Source organism: Schistocerca serialis, chromosome 6 (assembly GCF_023864345.2).
Source record: "Schistocerca serialis cubense isolate TAMUIC-IGC-003099 chromosome 6, iqSchSeri2.2, whole genome shotgun sequence".
NCBI lineage: Eukaryota > Metazoa > Arthropoda > Insecta > Orthoptera > Acrididae > Schistocerca > Schistocerca serialis.
In genome coordinates this window covers 217,358,176-217,379,425 of record NC_064643.1, presented here as the reverse complement: position 1 = coordinate 217,379,425, position 21,250 = coordinate 217,358,176, and the positions used below count along the sequence as shown (strand labels likewise).

The following is a 21,250-nucleotide window of genomic DNA, read 5'->3' as shown; positions in this document are numbered from 1 at the left end:
GTTACTTATTATTAATGTAACATGAGGTTTTATTTAATCATTGCTTTTCCCGGCTAATGAACGTTATTTTGTTAAAGAAATCTCCACCTCGGAACATGTAGGAATGTTGTCTGCCAACCAGTGTAAATGTCATTTAGATCATTTACAAAAGCAATCGTTTATAACCAACAAGCAAGCTAAATGTATGATAAGTAATCTCAACCCAAGAAGAAGTTGCAGATCGTTTATCAGAATTACTGCTGCTGTTATCTCGAGGTGGCAACCCTTTTCTTTAAGCAAAATGAACAGTTTTGTCACACAATACCACACGTACACAACACTAATGTATTTTCCTGTCGAAATATTTCATAAAAGTTGTTACGAAATTATCAGGCTTCATACATCAGCAGAGAAGGATTTGTATCACGTAAGGTGCTGTTTGCGTTCATAGAAGTTCGATATGTTCACAGTATAACTGGAATTTACTAGCACAGACTAGGTTCTCGGCCACTAGTACACAATTATTATTGCAATTATAAACAACAACATTTAAGTCTGTATAGAAAATCAATTTATAACTGCTGCTGCAACATTTCACTAAGGTGGCGGCTGACATAAGACAATCACTTATCGATTCTGCTTCAGGCTGTATTTTACTCGTAATAAATAATATAGATTAAATCTTTTCTTACGTTTACTGTATGCATTAACATTCAAAAATATTTGTCAGTGTTTCGTGACAAATTAATGTTCGCTATTTACCAATAAACTGCGCTGTAGATCAGTAGCGCTAATGGCTGTGCTCTTTGGTAGCTGAGCCGAAAACTTAAAATTTATATAGGACGAGAATTACAATGAAATATAGCTCCAAACAAAAAAGATTCATTTCAATAACACACAATATTTATTTTCAAGTATCAGTTAGCAACATAACAATACTTTAGTACAGTTTTTTACTGACCTCTGTGTTACGAGATATCAGTCACATCCTATCAGTACAACAGTTCGAACAAGAAGAAGATTTTTCAACAAAAATCATAGGTAAGAAAAGTTTGAGATTTTCATTATCTTTATACATCGGTATTGTGTGAGATATAATTTTTTACAAAATATTAAATTATGTCGTTGACAGTAATTATTTATTATTTTATTAACGATGACGTCCCATTTATCAGTATCACGAGAATGCGAGCAAGGTTCAGTCACATTCCACATACAATACTGTCGTGAATATTATTTTGAACAAAATGTAGGCGTGGATATTACAATAGGTCGATGAAATTTTGACAATACGTAGAACGGAGCGTTAGACTATAACACAGAAGGTATCCGAAAGAAATACACAATGAGGCGAACAGGTATGGCACGTTTCATTCTTCCACCAGTGTGCTTGACAACTGCTCGTTGATGCTCGTGGACGTGCTGCCATACGTCTGCCCAACGCATCCCCACTTGTTGGCGGGGATTTAAGTCGGGGACACAGGTAGGCCAGTCCATTCGGCGAATGTCCTCACGTTCCAAGAGCTCCTCCATGTACACTGGTTCGATGCGGACGCCCATTGTCATCCATCCTTGAAAATGAAGTCAGGGCCGAATGCAACCCTGAAAAACGCACATGCGGAAGGAGTACGGTGTTACAATAACGTTGGCCGCTGAGTGTAGTGTTCAAAGATTTGGGGGTTAGGACGCCGATGCAACATTATGCCTCCCTGAAGCACCAAGACGATCATGCTCAACAATGAAACTTCCCGGCAGATTAAAACTGTGTGACGGACCGAGACTCGAACTCGGGACCTTTGCCTTTCGCGGGCAAGTGCTGTACCAACTGAGCTGCCCAAGCACGACTCACGCCCCGTCCTCACAGCTTTAATTCCGCCAGTACCTCGTCTCCTACCTTCCAGACTTCACAGAAGCTCTCCTGCGAACCCTGCAGAACTAGCACTCCTGGAAGAAAGGATATTGCGGAGACATGGCTTAGCCACAGCCTGGGGGTTGTTTCTAGAATGAAATTTTCATTCTACAGCGGAGTGTGCGCTGATATGAAACTTCCTGGCAGATTAAAACTGTTTGCCGGACCGAGACTCGAACTCGGGAACTTTGCCTTTCCGCTGTAGAGTGAAAATTTCATTCTAGAAACAACCCCCAGGCTGTGGCTAAGCCACGTCTCCGCAATATCCTTTCTTCCAGGAGTGCTAGTTCTGGAGGGTTCGCAGGAGAGCTTCTGTGAAGTCTGGAAGGTAGGAGACGGAGGTACTGGCGGAAGTAAAGCTGTGAGGACGGGGAGTGAGTCGTGCTTGGGTAGCTCAGTTGGTAGAGCACTTGCCCGTGAAAGGCAAAGGTCCCGAGTTCGAGTCTCGGTCCGGCACACAGTTTTAATCTGCCAGGAAGTTTCATTTCAGCGCACACTCCGCCGTAGAGTGAAAATTTCATTCTATGCTCAACAGTGTTCCCGGCTGCATTAGGTGTTACCACCTGTCGCCATTTGAGGGTACGTCTGCATTACGTGTTCGCATCTTTCGCCCTGTGAGGGTACGTAATGCACCCAGGGTAATGATCGTTTGTGGATAGCTCAGTCAGTAAAAGCGTTGCCCGCGAATGTCAAGGTTACGGGTTCGATTCAGGGTCCGCCATTCATTTTAATCTACAAGGAAGTTTTGAAAAAGCGCACATATCGCAACAGAGTAAAAGATCCGTTCTGGACTGCTAGACAAGTCAGCCAAACATAGATGACACTTGATCACCTGCGGAAGCACAATGTGTCGAATCGGTACAGAGGTATCCATACTCAGTTTCGCTAGTTATTTTTGTTGAGTAAGAAACTTCGATTTCAAATTGACCACTACTGCCGCCAACCTCAAAGCCAAACAGCAGCAAACGTGTTCATGGGGGCTGTGATATGGGTATTGATGGAGTAGCGGGTTCGGAGAGGTGGATAACGTAATATACTAGTCTCTGCTCTGAAAGTTGTCTCGATACCATATTACTGGCCAACATAGAATTGCTCTCTGGTGACTCGACTATCTCTTGGCTCGGTGCGTGCGTGCGTGCGTGCGTGCGAGGAGGAGACGGCCGTTCTCCCTAGTTTATCTATCCTGGCCAACCGACGCTGTGCGTTCCTTCACGTTCTCAATGTTGGCTGCGCTGCCGCACTGTGTGGCGATTGCCTGTCTGCCGAAATGACTTCAGCTGTCGCCCACTTTCAGATTCTTGTCATCGGAAAAAACTGCGAACGCGTCTTCGAAATATATTGCTAGTGTACTTACCTCTTACCCTTACTGTGAACTGATACCGGTCCCAAATGTAATGTTTCCTAGTAGTTTGCTTTATTTACTATGGCAGGGTCTTGAACTGCCTTCTGTGCATGATGTTGAGCAGATTTTTATTGGTTACAGAATGGTATATTCCCGCGCACTGCCAATTAGTTCTTTAAAGGCTTTAGAATAGATAAAATACTGTCAGAGTCGAATGGGCTACATCAGCCTAGGCCTGTTCAGGCGCCTCATAGTAAATCAATCCGCCTCATACTCATCCTACCCATTTTCCTTGTCAAGTGCTGGCACTGTTTCAAAATCATGTGCGTCCAGGCGCTTCTAAATTTGTTACTTAGCAATGAGAATGCTTTTTACTGTATCAAGGAGGTGCTCTTCGTGTAGCTTTATGCATATTCCCCTCAGCAGTTATTATTTTTATTACTATTATTATTACTGATGTTATGTTTTTAGATGCGACTCATCGCTTTTAACGATTTTTTTATTCATGGGGCTCCACAGTCATGTAGAACTACTTCAAAGAAATTTCCTCCATTTGATTGTAATCTACAGTCGAATGACGGAATTTTCTTTTAAAAAATCTCTTTTTGGACTAAGCAAAATACGTATTTCCATGGTTAGTGTTCCTCTGAAGCCACGTTTCTTTCATTCTTTTGCAGTGAGCTTGTTTTCTTGCTTCAGTTCAATTGCTCTAGTCTTCTTCTTCTTTCTTCTTTTCCTCCTGATCAACTGGCCATTGTTGCACTTCAGATCGAAAAAATTCCATTGTTCTGTATAGCTTCTTCTGTGATCGCTGATGATTTTTGTCACTTTTTGTTTCCAAAATACATTTCACTATCTTTGCTTTTGCTTTACTCATGTTTCCATAAAATTAAACTGTATTTCGTTTCGTCTTCGTACATCCATAGTTGAAATGGAGGACAGTGGGACGTCAGCTGGTATAAATTTATATTAAAAATGAATAAATTCTTCCAGCTGTATTTAAGATGTCGATTTTATTTTGGCAAGTAGTTTCAACGTTGTAACAACTTCATCTTCAGGCCCATACACTTGGTGACGTCAACTGCGTGCTGCTGACACTTGAAGTCAGTTGGTGAGATATAGACGTGCTCCGTGTGGCCACACGTCCATATCTCGCCACTGACTTCTAGTATTAGCCGCACGCAGTTGACGTCAACAAGTGTATAGCCTGAAGATGACGTTGTTACAGCGTTGCAACTAGTTTCCAAAATAAAATCGACACCTTAAATATAGCTGGAGGAATTTCTTCATTTTTAATATAAATGCATTTCGTTTCTTTCTCATGACGCGTCTGTAAAGTTCTGATCTGCGTTTTCTGATTTCGCTGTGAATGTACACTGAAGAGCCAGGGCATTACGACGACTGCCGACCACAAGACTGTACGCCGCCTGGTGCGCTGCGAGTTCGTGACGGAGTTAGGCTCTTTGTAAACAAGGCAGAGACGATGAGACGATGCAGGCAGCTCGGAACGAGCTCGTCGGAAACTGCGAACCTGGTCGGCTGTTCCGTACTGCTGTGTGAGTATCTGTGGAAATTGGATAAGGACGATGAAATCATGAATAAGCGACATTGGACATTTATGCCTTATTACAGAACGTGGAGGCTGGGCGCTTTCACGCACTGTAAAGGACAGGGAGCGATCTGGGAAAATCTCACTACAGATGGTGTAGGCTGAATGATTTCGGATCGTTCCATTCAGTACACAGTGCTGACCATGGAACTCCGCAGCAGACGACCCATACGTGTTCCATGTTGAACCAGCGCTGTAGCCTCCCCGATGGTGATGGCCTGTTCCAGCAGGAAAACTGTCCGTGCCATAAGCCCATAATCAGGTTACAGTGGTTTGGGGAGCATGACGCTGTAATTACGTTGATTTCTTGGCGACCAAATTGGCCTGTCTGAACCGAATGGAACGCTTCTGGGACGGTGTCGGACGCCAGTTACGCTCTCCCAAACTACCGGCCCCCGTAATTTACGGGAATCGGATGACCTGTAAATAGACATCTTGTGCCACGTACCTCAGGAAACCTACCAAAGACTTGTGGAATGCGTACCTCGTCAATCGCTGCTGTATTGCTTTCCACAGGTGGACCAACACGCTATCAAGCTAGTGGTCAGTGTTCGGGCTCATCAGTATACTTCGCCATGAGTGGACTTACGAACTATCTTTCCTCAAAAGCTTTCAGAGAAGGCATTTAGTATTGTTTATTGGCATGCTTACAGAACTATAATTACCACAGTAGATTGTTAGGTAATTAAGATTTTCTGAATGATGTCATTGTGATACGAGGGAAACATATCTCTCAAGTTTTCGACTTATTTATTGCTTGTTTAGCCTTAACAGATCTCTTACATCTGACCAGGAACAATACATACAAAAAAAGTTACATAACAATCACAATAGTAACAATTTGTATTATTAATAAAAATAATAGTTGACAGTAATAATAATAATAATAATAATAATAATAACATAAATAATGATGATGAAATAAATGAGGAATTAAGAATGATATTAATTAGTTATTAGCTAACACAATCAATAATTATTATTTGCATTATTTATAAAAAGTAATAATTTGCAATAATCATAACAACGATAGTAATGATAACAGTAATAATAATAATAATAATAATAATAATAATAATATAATCGAAGAATTAGGAATGATATTGATTAGTTTAGCGCTTTTGAAGCCATGTTTGGTATTAGCAGAAGGGGATGGGATAATAAAAGAGGAGATAATTGAAATGTGAGCGACGATGGCTGTTAGGCAAGAAGAGAATTCCAATAGAGAACTCTGTACACAGGGGTAGGGGAAAGTGGTGGGGAATGGAGGGCTGACGAGAGTGAGTTTCACACAAGTATATGGAACAGATAGCTATTGTGATAGAAGGTGTGCCATTAGCTGTCTTCTGAAGTTTGAAAGGATTGTCATTTCTCTAATACACTACTGGCCATTAAAATTGCTACACCACGAAGATGACGTGCTACAGACGCGAGATTTAACCGACAGGTAGAAGATGCTGTGATATGCAAATGATTACCATTTACACAAGGTTGGCGCTGGTGGCGACACCTACAACGTGCTGACATGAGGAAAGTTTCCAACCGATTTCTCATAAACAAATAGCAGTTGACCGGCGTTGCCCGGTGAAACGTTGTTGTGATGCCTCGTGTAAGGAGGAGAAATGCGTACCATCACGTTTCCAATTTTGATAACGGTCGGATTGTAGCCCATCGCGATTGCGGTTTATTGTATCGCGACATTGCTACTCGCGTTGATCGAGATCCAATGACTGTTAGCGGAATATGGAATCGGTGGGTTCAGGAGGGTGATACGGAACGCCGTGCTGGATCCCAACGGGCTCGTATCGCTAGCAGTCGAGATGGCAGACATCTTATCCGCATGGCTGTAACATCGTGCAGCCACGTCTCGATCCATGAGTCAACAGATGGGGACGTTTGCAAGACAACAACCATCTGCACCAACAGTTCGACAACGTTTACAGCAGCATGGACTATCGGAGACCATGGCTGCGGTTACCCTTGACACTGCATCACAGATAGGAGCGCCTGCGATGGTGTACTCAACAACGAACCTGGGTGCACGAATGGCAAAACGTCATTTTTTCGGATGAATCCAGGTTCTGTTTACAGCATCATGATGGTCGCATATGTGTTTGGCGACATCGCGGTGAACGCACGTTGGAAGCGTGTATTCGTCATCGCCGTACTTGCGTATCACCCGCCGTGATGGTATGGGGTGTCATTAGTTACACGTCTCGGTTACCTCTTGTTCGCATTGACGGAACTTTGAACAGTGGACGTTACATTTCAGATGTGTTACGACCCGTGGCTCTACCCTTCATCAAGGCCGTTATTACGGCTAGAGGTGGTTCTTCTGGGTACTGATTTCTCAGGATCTATGCACCCAAATTTCGTGAAAATGTAATCACATGTCACTTCTAGTATAATTTATTTCTCCAATGAATACCCGTTTATCATCTGCATTTCTTCTTGGTGTACCAATTTTAATGGCTAGTAGTGTAATTTCAGGAAGATTGTTGCAGAGTCGGGTTTCTGATACAGAACATGACATCATTTCTGATACAGAACATGGCAGTGTTGTTTAGTGTTACAGAGAGGATTTTCGTGGAGGTATGTACCGTCTAGGCAACTAAATGAAGGCAGTTCGTTTATTGCCATACACGTTTCTCTTCTTCTATTTCCTTCTGGCCTATCTTTTTGCTATGCACTTAGATTTATTCCAAAAATTTTACAGTAGTCAATTTTGAGGATTAACTACCATGCATTACCTAGCAGCATGTGATTTGCATTGCTTTTTAGGAATGCATCGATCCTTTGCACGTTGTTGCGAATGCTTCTGGAGTTACTTAGTTACATTTAACTGTCTCATTTATTGCGCACATTCCTTTGGATCTTACTTTAACATTTCTGGACTCTATTTAGAGTCGCCTAATCTAAAAAGCCCTTGTGGGCACACCCACGCTCTCAGCTACCTCAGTACTTGTCTCCGATGTATAGGTGTAACACTCGTCCATTAAGAGGAACCCTACAGTTCTCAGCAAGGTGGCCCAAATCTAGAAAATCGCAACTTACTTTGTCACAAAACCATCGAAGTCTCTCGATCACGCATTCTCAACTCTGAACCAGAGGGCCACTATTAGTTCGTGGCCAGGGCCAGGGGGGGGGGGGCAATGCTGCAGTGTATGAGCTTCCTTGAAATTCCGTGTGCTTGGTTGGTCTCGTCAACCTTCTCTGCTATTCTCTGGAACTCGGAGCCAAGACGCCAGGCATCTTACGTTCCAACATAGGGCACAGTCTGCATCTGGTTGCGCCCTGTTCCCTCAATGGCTGCTGGAGTAGTCTCTTCAACGTTTTGAATGAGGCAGTCAGGCATACACTTTGAGTAACTATATATGACGGTAGTATCTGTTCCCGAAAGAACAGTTACCGTGGATGACCATGCAGCTTTGCTAGAAATGAAATGATAATTAAATGGACACCCTAGATGCAAGCAGGCGTTGATACACTTCATTGGGGACATGTTGAAAATGTGTGCCCCGACCGGGACTCGAACTCGGGATCTCCTGCTTACATGGCAGATGCTCTATCCATCTGAGCCACCGCGGGCACAGATGATAGTGCGTCTGCAGGGACTTATCCCTTGACGCTCCCCGTGAGATCCACATTCCCAACATGTCCACAACACTACATTCGTAGTGCGCCTAATAGATGTTTGCCCATCATACTCATTACTCGTGACAGATTAATCTACCAAGTCCCGTACGAGTTCGGGCATAGCGTGTGCGTTCGCACAAGAAGGTCAAAGGCCGGGAACCCATATTTTTAACTATATATGACGGTAGTATCTGTTCCCGAAAGAACAGTTACCGTGGATGACCATGCAGCTTTGCTAGAAATGAAATGATAATTAAATGGACACCCTAGCTGCAAGCAGGCGTTGTTACACTTCATGCCCGAACTCGTAAGGGACTTGGTAGATTAATCTGCCACGAGTAATGAGTATGATGGGCAAACATCTATTAGGCGCACTACGAATGTAGTGTTGTGGGCATGTTGGGAATGTGGATCTCACGGGGAGCGTGCAAGGGATAAGTCCCTGTAGACGCACTATCCTCTGTGCCCGCGGTGGCTCAGATGGATAGAGCGTCTGCCATGTAACCAGGAGATCCCGGGTTCGAGTCCCGGTGGGGGCACACATTTTCAACATGTCCCCAATGAAGTGTATCAACGCCTGCTTGCAGCTAGGGTGTCCATTTAATTATCAATACACTTTGAGTGCTCTAGGTGATTTTCTATTCTGTTAATGACATTTCTCGAACGGCTAATGTCATTTGCAGTACGTTAGAACTGCCGACGAGCAACAGACGCATATCCTGCGTTTGCTCTTTCTTGACAGAGGCCACAGCAGGCTTCCCAACAGATGAATACATTTGTACGGTGAGGAGGCAGCAGGAAATCCTTCCTATTGACCGACTGCAGTAACGCATTTTTTAGGGCGCTCATTTGAAATGACTTTCGCAATTTTATCCACAATTTTTCGACGACTAGCCTGGTTGTCGTTGACAGGCGCTCGTTGCTTGCAGTCTACCCAGACGATGAAATTATGTTTGTGTCACACCAGTCACTATTTACTCCAGAGTTGCCCTCTCCCTCCTCGTCTTTGCATCTGCCTCTGCTCTCCCTTGATTAACTTTGTATTTCGGTACCCACGCCGGAGCTCTGAAACTTACATCCCCTCTGCTGATTATACGGCTGGCGTGAAGTTAATAAATTGAGAACGGGATGCCAAGCTTTGCATTTAATTGAAATCTCCGTCCCTGTTTATTAGGGTTTCCTACATCCTTGCTTCATTAGGCTTTTTAATTACGGTATCCCCGAAACTTGGAGCCTGCACTCAGATCCTGTTGTGGCAGTAGTCCGAAACAATGAGTGTAGGTGGGACCATAACGCTCAGCACCTGGCGTCGACCGCTAACAGAATCGTCGACATTTTGTTCTCAGAAATGGAGTCGACAACATAGGTGGCCGCCTGAAATCATACCACCCTCCCCCTTCCACCCCTGTCAACTGTCAGTCTTCAGTCATGAACTAGCTATTCCACATTGTTTCAAGTAGGTACGTTGATGTGCGTGTACACGTAAGGAATTCGCTCTGCTCACAAGTCTCAACACTTCTCCACGTAGTAGATTTAAGTTACACATATGGACTGCCGCTAACGATACCAGCATTATTTTCAGCCACCAGGATAAAGGTGAAACGGTTCTGACTTCCCTCAGAGCTGTAAGGGTAATCTTGAAATGCTTGCAAATTTCTGACACTCGACCAAACTCGAGAAGGCATGTTTTACTGAGGTAAATGCTGGGATGGTGCCTACAGCCTGGTCACTGCCTGTCCTTCGCATGCCCCCCCCCCCCCCCCCGCCCCCCACCCGCTAACTGTTGCTCGCTACGGGACAGTGATTCATTTGCAATGACGTGAAGTGGAAGCAAACTCGTGCCTTTCCTGGAATATGAAAATCATGTTTGTCATTTTGCAGATATTGTACTCAAAGTGATACTGTTTTCCTTGTAAAGCCAATAATGGTCTGTCGACTCCTCACTTGCTGGAACTGAAGTGTTGTCATACTCCGCTACTGTGTCACCCAATTTCTTTTATTTGTATCGTGGCTTAGTGGCTCAAAGATAAAAGCGCTAGCCTACGAATGCAAATTTCTCTCATTCGATCCTCAGTTAGATCTAGGATTTTTCTCTGGCACTTACCACGTGTTTCACAACTGAGAATGTTTGTTAATCTCAAAACTCCCGTGGTTCGGAGTCCACGTCCTACCATACGTCCCGCCATAACTGCTTAAGACAGTTTAAATTTAAAAAAAGTTAGAGGAAGGCAATAGGACGAAACTAGTACAACTCTACGGTATTCAAGCCAACCTTGGGATTGATGGCAGCTTCACCTTACGTATCGGTGACTGTCTGATCTTGAAACATGCTGCAAAGCTCAAACTAGAATGCATTCGAGAGCGTTTACGGGATCAGATGTTTATTTTGGATGGTACACATGTTTTATTATGGTATTAAGAGGCTGAGAAATTCGTCTTTTCCGGGCAATGAGAGAAAACTTTAACATGATACTAGTAAAATACATGATTGTCTGTTGTAGCCAGAATTAGTCTTAATTTTTAATAATAAATATGCACATGCGTTAATAGAAAGTTTTCTGAAGTTCATTTTCAAGCAGAGAAATTTGAAATAGGCTTTGAAAACAAGTTTCCATTGTGCTGTTCACTTACAACAGACGATAATCAGATGTGCGTTGCAGTAACTGCCTTTAGGCGATGACAATAGTGTCTAGTCGAGGAAATCAGTTCAGTAGGGTAAATATTCCCCTTTTTGAACGTAGATTAAGTTAGGGAGAGATGTTCGGTTTCGTAAGATGGGTGATTGTGCACTTGTAGCACCCAGTGCCCTTCAGCAAGCGTATAAACAAGTAACGAATGGTGTGGGAGACACATTGCTGATCATCGCGTTAGTTCAGACTGTGACTGAACACAGGTAACGTCCTTGTAATCAGTAATAACAGACCGTCATTTCGAGGAGATATGTAGTTTCTTCTGTGTTTATTGTGTGCTCAGAGATATTCTATACATCTCGACTGGTTGCATTGATACACTACACGTCTGCAGTTCTAAGTTCACCGAGTAGAAACGGAACGAAAAGTGAGGAAGATTATATATAGTTTAAGGATGGAGCATACACGAAATTGCAATATTTTGAAGAAGTTCATAAAGTCCAAAGTTTTCAAGACAATGTAACTAAAAATTTGGCACAGTTGTTAGGAAATGTTGTATGCATATACTCGTAGGTTTTCATGCCGATTTACGTAATAAGTTTTTAATTATATAGTTGGAGATTTTTCAACAAGGTGAGTACAAATCTTCCTTTTTTTAAATCTTCCTTTTTCTAAAAATCTGTCAGAGTAAAATTAATGCACAAAGTTTGATATTCCATTATTACACATATCTGTGGAAGAGAATTTTGATATTTTCTTTGGATGAATTTTTTCAAGTCTACAAATATCCGCGAAAAAATGCACCAATTTTAAGGCACTTTCTGTTATATAAATGCCTTACTATTGTGGTAAATGAAAATTCTTTCACAGAATGATTCACTGTAGTGATAACTAGTGCCAAATTTAAGTAATGTGACGTCAGTGATTTGTGCCAATAAGGTTAGACCTGACTTTATCTGGGTGAACTAATGCAAACAATATGCATACTCCTCTTCACTCTGAAGAAATTTTTTCTTTGATTGACTTCTTTGGTTACTCTGATTTTCAGATTGAGTAGGAATAATATTAGCTCCGCAATACTCCTATTAACGGTTTCCTTCAATATCGACGAGTGAAAGCTCCTGGATCAAATCCTATGTAGAGTTCGTGATCTGCCAAGTTTACCACAGGTAAAAACTAAACAAGCATCATGTGCTGCAGTTTCAACAGAAGTTGTGGAAACAGATTTTCTTGTGGCATCGTTTCCATATCAGAGAATTGTACCTTTCATTGTGATTTTGAGTCTTTCCATGAACACACTTCTGTACAAGTTACGGCTGTGGTAAACACCTAAATATTGGTTTTATTATGTTTAATACAGCACCAAATAAACTGTACTTATGTGAATAGTTGGCGCCATCATGCTCACATTTTTTGAATTTGCACCACACACACATTATGTACAGGTTTCTCCTCAGTAGATACGTTATAAAAATAAACAGACCACACAGCTTGCTACTTTTTCTCCACATTTCCGCTGTAGTCCCTTATGACCTTACCATGAAACACGTGAAAGAATGGATTTCTTTAAAGGTTTCCAGAAGTAACTACAACCAGCTTCCATTTGCTTTATTCTTTAATTTTTATTTGCCACGACCGGTTTCGAATCACCTAGCGATTCACCGTCAGTTGGAACCTATTTATTGCACGTTTGCTGTATTGTGGGGGTTGTGTAGCTGTGACAAGATGTAAAAACGAAACATGTAAGCACTGAGTGTGGCGAGAATTATTTACATTAAGGATACGACTTAAATGCATTACTTATAGTTTTTAATAACTGTCGGTTTGTTTTTGGTGGTGCGCACATTATTCTGGAAAACGTAACGTATATTGCCAGACCGTTAATTTCGCAGCACTTAACAAACTTCGCCGCAGTTAACAAGTTCCAAGTGCTTTGCAAAACGTAAATAAACCAAAGAGCACGACTAAAGTTATGTTCAAAGAATTTGCTTTGAGGCAAAACTTTCTTTGATCAGCAGTTCCACAGCACATTGGCAACAGTAAGTATATATCTCTGTATATTATATTCATTATTAGAAAATAGCATGTATATAATTACAAAGCTATCATGTGCTATCTACAAAATCTGTCGAACAAAAGCTTTAGAATGATGTTTAATATACAGTTTGTTGCTGAAATTACGTTTGACATTTACCTTTTTGCTTAAGAAACAATGATTATTAATTATCAATTAAACATTAGAGCTCTGCATGAGGCTTCTTCTAATGAAATGTTATATTGTGTGTGTGTTTGTTTGTTTGCGTGTTTTTTTTCTGGGTAGTTTAGTGTAGTGGAGTGATTTACTATTACGGATGAAAACACCTAATTGATCCTGCAGATCCATCATCATTCCTTGTCTTCAGTATAGAAAGCACCGAAGCTGAAATCGTTATAGGTACAGAAAGCTGGCTTAAGCCAGAGATAAATTCTGCCGAAATTTTTACAAAGGTACAGACGGTGTTTAGAAAGGATAGATTGCATGCAACCGGTGGTGGAGTGTTCGTCGCTGTTAGTAGTAGTTTATCCTGTAGTGAAGTAGAAGTGGATAGTTCCTGTGAATTATTATGGGTGGAGGTTACACTAAACAACCGAACTAGGTTAATAATTGGCTCCTTTTACCGACCTCCCGACTCAGCAGCATTAGTGGCAGAACAACTGAGAGAAAATTTGGAATACATTTCACATAAATTTTCTCAGCATGTTATAGTCTTAGGTGGAGATTTCAATTTACCAGATATAGACTGGGACACTCAGATGTTTAGGACGGGTGGTAGGGACAGAGCATCGAGTGACATTATACTGAGTGCACTATCCGAAAATTACCTCGAGCAATTAAACAGAGAACCGACTCGTGGAGATAACATCTTGGACCTACTGATAACAAACAGACCCGAACTTTTCGACTCTGTATGTACAGAACAGGGAATCAGTGATCATAAGGCCGTTGCAGCATCCCTGAATATGGAAGTTAATAGGAATTTAATAGAATGCATATTTTAAAATACCTAACATATCAAAACAAAAATTTCTGCTCCGACACTAACAATGTTTAGTGTTTATGGAAAAAGTTCAAGGCAATCGTAAAATGCGTTTTAGACAGGTACGTGCCGAGTAAAACTGTGAGGGACAGGAAAAACCCACCGTGGTACAACAACAAAGTTAGGAAACTACTGCGAAAGCAAAGAGAGCTCCACTCCAAGTTTAAATGCAGCCAAAACCTCTCAGACAAACAGAAGCTAAACGATGTCAAAGTTAGCGTAAGGAGGGCTATGCGTGAAGCGTTCATTGAATTCGAAAGTGAAATTCTGTGTACCGACTTGACAGAAAATCCTAGGAAGTTCTGGTCTTACGTTAAATCAGTAAGTGGCTCGAAACAGCATATCCAGACACTACGGGATGATGATGGCATTGAAACAGAGGATGACACGCGTAAAGCTGAAATACTAAACACCTTTTTCCAAAGCTGTTTCACAGAGGAAGACCGCACTGCAGTTCCTTCTCTAAATCCTCGCACAAACGAAAAATGGCTGACATCGAAATAAGTGTCCAAGGAATAGAAAAGCAACTGGAATCACTCAATAGAGGAAAGTCCACTGGACCTGACAGGATACCAATTCGATTCTACACAGAGTACGCGAAAGAACTTGCCCCCCCTTCTAACAGCCGTGTACCGCAAGTCTCTAGAGGAACGGAGGGTTCCAAATGATTGGAAAAGAGCACAGATAGTCCCAGTCTTCAAGAAGGGTCGTCGAGCAGATGCGCAAAACTATAGACCTATATCTCTTACGTCGATCTCTTGTAGAATTTTAGAACATGTTTTTTGCTCGCGTATCATGTCATTTCTGGAAACCCAGAATCTACTATGTAGGAATCAACATGGATTCCGGAAACAGCGATCGTGTGAGACCCAACTCGCCTTATTTGTTCATGAGACCCAGAAAATATTAGATACAGGCTCCCAGGTAGATGCTATTTTTCTTGACTTCCGGAAGGCGTTCGATACAGTTCCGCACTGTCGCCTGATAAACAAAGTAAGAGCCTACGGAATATCAGACCAGCTGTGTGGCTGGATTGAAGAGTTTTTAGCAAACAGAACACAGCATGTTGTTATCAATGGAGAGACGTCTACAGACGTTAAAGTAACCTCTGGCGTGCCACAGGGTAGTGTTATGGGACCATTGCTTTTCACAATATATATAAATGACTTAGTAGATAGTGTCGGAAGTTCCATGCGGCTTTTCGCGGATGATGCTGTAGTATACAGAGAAGTTGCAGCATTAGAAAATTGTAGCGAAATGCAGGAAGATCTGCAGCGGATAGGCACTTGGTGCAGGGAGTGGCAAGTGACCCTTAACATAGACAAATGTAATGTATTGCGAATACATAGAAAGAAGGATCCTTTATTGTATGATTATATGATAGCGGAACAAACACTGGTAGCAGTTACTTCTGCAAAATATCTGGGAGTATGCGTGCGGAACGATTTGAAGTGGAATGATCATATAAAATTAATTGTTGGTAAAGCGGGTACCAGGTTGAGATTCATTGGGAGAGTGCTTAGAAAATGTAGTCCATCAACAAAGGAGGTGGCTTACAAAACACTCGTTCGACCTATACTTGAGTATTGCTCATCAGTGTGGGATCCGTACCAGATCGGTCTGACGGAGGAGATAGAGAAGATCCAAAGAAGAGCGGCGCGTTTCGTCACAGGGTTATTTGGTAACCGTGATAGCGTAACGGAGATGTTTAGCAAACTCAAGTGGCAGACTCTGCAAGAGAGGCGCTCTGCATCGCGGTGTAGCTTGCTCGCCAGGTTTCGAGAGGGTGCGTTTCTGGATGAGGTATCGAATATATTGCTTCCCCCTACTTATACCTCCCGAGGAGATCACGAATGTAAAATTAGAGAGATTAGAGCGCGCACGGAGGCTTTCAGACAGTCGTTCTTCCCGCGAACCATACGCGACTGGAACAGGAAAGGGAGGTAATGACAGTGGCACGTAAAGTGGCCTCCGCCACACACCGTTGGGTGGCTTGCGGAGTATCAATGTAGATGTAGATGTAGATTTAGAATGTGGACTTTGGTTTTGATGTCTGTAACTGAATGTGTGTTTTGTGCTAGGTGGGCTGTAAAACTTGATTTATATAAATTTCTTAAACAGAATGCTTCGTTGTGGTATTTGTATCAAATTCCAAAGTTTCTTCCTGTTTGTCATGTAGCAGCAGGAGCAAATGTCACAGATTAATTTATATATGCCAGCTTTTCGAAAAGGTGGGTCCGGTGTTTTGGTGTTATGAACTATTTTGTTTTGTACACTATTGTTTGTGTGGAAACTCATTTTGACTTCGTGTGATGTAAACAGTTTTGCAAGTTGATACGAGATATTACCGAGTAAAGGTGTAGAGATATCTTTAGCTTCTTCTGCGATTGAGGACTGGGTTGTTGATGCTGTTTGATTTTTATTTTTTCATCTAATTTGTCATCTATTGATGGGTCATAAGCAATGTTGTGGGCTATTCTTTTGAAAATGTTTGGCGCTTTTGTTTTTACATCAGGTTCAGCATGAATTTTGTTCACACAGTTGAATGCTGATCTAAAAAATTCTAATTTGTGTTATTTATAATTTTGGGATTTATTTGTTGTTATGACAAGTTACGTTTAAACAAGAAAGTTAATTCCATGTTGTGCTTGGTGCCCAACTGTAAAATGTATTTTGTGGTACGTATTATTAAGATTCTCAGCTAAGCTCTCCATTTCAGTGGTTGTCCCATTGTATAGTATCAAGGAACCATCAACATAATGTTTATAATAAATAATTTTATCATTTTCTGTTTTTTTTTTCCTTAAAAAAATTTGCTTTCAAGATGTAGATGTCAACTAGTAGACCGGTAGGCTCTTATCGATCACACAAAAGCACATACGTGCCAAAAAATTGCCACTTTAAATGTCTGAAAGAATACCATTATAAAGCTTGGTTTGCCGACATCTTACAGAAAATGTGCTTACTTGGTGATCCATTAAGTGGTAAATTTTTAGTTTCCTGGTCAGAGAACTCGTCCAGAAAATACAGTAGCGCTGACAGCGTCTAGGTCGTCATTGTCTGGCAACATCCATTTTATCCTGTCTTCAAGCTTTTACTTTTCTACATACTCTTCCAAGCTCAACCCGTGCTAGAAAAGGAATGGGGTGGAGGGAGGGAAGGGGCGGGGAGCGAGTCACTTACTATGGAGTTATATGGCAAATCTGGAACATCATCTTGTCAATAACTGCTGTGTGTGCTTGTACAGTTTAACGTCGGGCGTGTTGTGTGGATAAGAACGGAATGGGCCGTATACAAGGTACACGAGGTGGAAGTGGTTTTACAAAAAACACGAAGGCAAGGAAATATTGTGAGTCATTGCAGTGCCGTGAAATATAGAACGCTTGTGTACTGAAGATCACATGTAAATAATGTAGGAGCTAAAAAACTGACCACTGAAGATGTGTTGAAGACAGCGAAACAAGTTTGGTCCAAATAAGCCTTTACATAGTAGCAAAAGACGACGCAACTCCCACATTACTTAAATTTATTTTATACCTGCGTAAATTAGAAAATATAAGTACCGATTCGTCAGAGATTTATGATATATTCTTGCAGATAACGTGTCATTACACTGTTAATTTCGAGATTATTCTGACTCATTAGTGTTTATCTGTTTGTTAGCAGGCGAATCCCCATTTACAAGAGATTTCCCTCAATTCATTTTGGTACAAAGTGTACTTCGAGCACCTCAATACGATATGTTCTGATCCCTTACTTACTGACGTTCGCTGCCTGTGGGAAGTCTGTAACTCCCTGCCTACGAGCTGCGCATAAGAACACACGAACCCGAACTGCAATCGCGTAGTTGATATAGCATGTCTCCTCGGAAGATTTTCGGATCGTACCACGTTCTGTTTGTATGGTGCGGTGGACTTTTTTTTTTTAATGTAGGAAGTCGGAATACGGCATCTGTGTAAATAATGGTTTCACTTCTTTAATGCTGTATTTTGGAAGACCATCTACCTCATCTCGCTGTACTGAACGCCTTTGCACCAGTTTAGCTTCACATAATGGTTTATTGATTCTACGACATTACAACGTTTTACTGCTACGGGATATATTTTTCGTTCCCAAGCAATTTTGCCAGTGACCCATTTCAGGAAGCTCCTTAGTTAATATTCATAAGATTTTTGAATTTAAATACTAGGAAAATTAATCAATATACTTCGAAAAATACTCTTATCGTAGGACATGAAGGCAAATGTGTCCTGGGCAGAATTACGGATGTAAGAGAAGGGATATAGATTTTCGACTTATCTGGCAGCTTCAAAACAGCTTGATACAATCTCGCTTTTTTACTTGTTACTATTAGTACCTACGCTATGTAATACAAAGCCTCCAACCCCATGAATCTTATCCCCCCAAGAAAAGTTGTTACATGTAAGCTCTTCAGCCATATGGTATTATAATATATTGTTTACTAGCGAATCTTCTGGATTTTGGGCACATGATCAAAGACTTCAGCCAACACCTTGCAGCTAAGAGAGCTCACTGCGCTGGGGAAGTTGGGTTAACTAACTCTTTAAAAAATCGCGGCTATCTCAAGATATTTTGGTTCAGATGCCCTTGGAGGTGCCAGATAAGTCGAAAAGTTGGTTCCCTTCTTTTTACATCCTAACTCTGCGCAGAACATCTAACCTTTTTGTGCTACGATAGGAGCGTTTTTCTGGTCTCTAGCTTTTGATCTGCCATAATTTTGACGTTAGACCGCCAATGCTTCAGAACCGATGTAGATTTTTGTTGACTCGGGCGACGACTGATCGGGTATAGGTAATTTTATTGTCTTTCGAACTCTGTTGGTTAATCGAGGCAACGGATAAAGCTTTCACAAGACAATAGGACTACCATTAACTACATGTATTTTTCTGATTTCTTACAAAATTTGAATCGATTTGGACAAGTCTGAAATATAGAGGTGGCGTGCGTAAAAAAACCCACGTGTCTATTGCACTTAATATCAGAATGAAACTAGGTTTTTGAAAACAAGTTTTCAATTTTATCTTAAAAATGAATTTTTATTTATTTGTTTCACTTCAACCGCTTCCGCGCAATTAATTCAGGTAAGAACGAATTTTACATCTTCCTTTAGACCTCGACAACAGATAAAGATTAGTGGCTAAAAAAATTCGTTTTGAATTTGTACTTTTATCGACCTTCGTGCAAAGTGTGAACTGATTCGTACAAGTTTAAAGTACAGAATCGGCGCGCTTCAATTTTTTTTGCTCGTAAAATCCAAACGAAGCAAGATATTTTCAAAGGTTAACACTTACGTTACACCAAAGTCCGATGTACCAGTGGACCAAATTTGAACCAGCAGTCTTGCTCCAGTCCGGAGTTATTTAAGGATGACTATTTTGGCACGTAAGTGCCGTACGAGGATGACTGCTTTTGCACGTAAAATCTGAACGGTGCGCGTACAAATGGTGCCATTACCAGAGCATTAATATCGATTCGCACAGTTTGCCTGGGCGCCAGCTCCATTTGCTTAATATACTGTAACATAAATACAGTAAGACAGATGTTCGAATGGCTGTAGGTGGTGGTTGTTAGTGTTTTAACGTCCCGTCGACAACGAGGTCATTAGAGACGGAGTGCAAGCTCGGGTTAGGGGAGGAAACCGGCCGTGCCCTTTCAAAGGAACCATCCCGGCATTTGTCTGAAACGATTTAGGGAAATCACGCAAAACCTAAAGCAGGATGGCCGGAGACGGGATTGAACCGTCGTCCTCCCGAATGCGAGTCCAGTGTGCTAGCCACTGCGCCACCTCGCTCGGTGAATGGCTGTACAAATGGCCGCTAGTCCGAGATAAACCAAAAACTTTTTACTTCATATTCCTAGATCACATTTCAGCCGACCACCAAGACCCCCAACACTGCGATTTTGCGCGCGGCCTTTTCATGCATAGTTGTCACAGCGCCTCTACGCTGTAACTGTGTGAAACTGTGAGCTTACCCATTTTGGAACACTCGCGCGCTATAAATGCACATTTTACGATTGCTTTCAGCGTCATTTGGAACGTCCCATCGCATGTCAACGACAAGTCCCATGAAAGCTATTTCATTCTCGTTGCAGTGCTGTGGAGGTCACAGTGTTTTCCTCCACGGTGTGGGCAAGGCCAACTACAAGGAAAAAGATGCGCCTGTTACGACACGCCGTCAATCGCGCCAATGCTGACTCATAGAGTCTCCGAGCAACTCGCCAACGTGCTCATTGCTGTTGCTAAACACATTTACGCGTGCTGCAAGATTATCCAGGAATTGGGTCTGTTCCAGATGTTTCCAGCAGCCAGGCTCCTCGGTCGGGCAGTGTTCTAGCCTGCAGACTGTGGCGCCCTGGCGGCTGTCCAGCTCGGCGCGTGACGTGACCGGGGCGGCTTAAGCGACGCCTAATGATCGCAGCGACCTCTGCTGGCCTCTGCGCCAAGCCACGCGCCGCAGCGCGACGCTGGTCGGATGCCCCACGCCTCCCCTCCACTCGAAGATCACCGCTGGTTTTCCTCCCAGCCCACTGACGCTTCTTACGGCACCCATTTTATGCTACCAACTAGTATCAGTTGTTAGAAGAGCCGAAGGCCATGGAACGGAAGCAGGAGTTGAGAAGGAAATGAGAAATCTGTAGCTCACAAAGGGAGCGACGACGTTCGGATCAAGAATTTACTTCAAACTTTCGTTAACTTTTAATAGCACATGAGGACAACGTAACTTGGAAGCTCTAACATGAAAATCACAACAGAAATTGTACACGTCTATGATGTACTGGAGCGTTGCAACCCTGAGCACGAGCTTGCAGCGATCATGTGGTTAGCGTACAAGCACCGTAATCGGTGATCGCTGGATTCAATCCTGCTCGCATGTACAGGGTGGTCCATTAATCGTGACCGGGCCAAATATCTCTCGACATAAGCGTCAAACGAAAAAACTACAAAGAACGAATCTTGTCTAGCTTGAAGGGGGAAACCAGATGGCGCTATCGTTGGCCCGCTAGACAGCGCTGCCATAGGTCTAGCGGATATCAACTGCGTTTTTT

General features: G+C 42.2%; 1 protein-coding gene and 1 non-coding gene across 2 annotated transcripts in view; both read left to right on the top strand.

Moving 5' to 3' along the window:
- LOC126484585 (uncharacterized) overlaps window positions 1-21,250 on the top strand; it is a 358,487-nt gene that overhangs the window by 269,085 nt on the left and 68,152 nt on the right. The gene's annotated exons all lie outside the window — the stretch shown is intronic.
- Trnas-uga (transfer RNA serine (anticodon UGA)) lies at window positions 2,271-2,345 on the top strand. The gene has a single exon. It is a non-coding gene; the product is annotated as a tRNA-Ser (tRNA).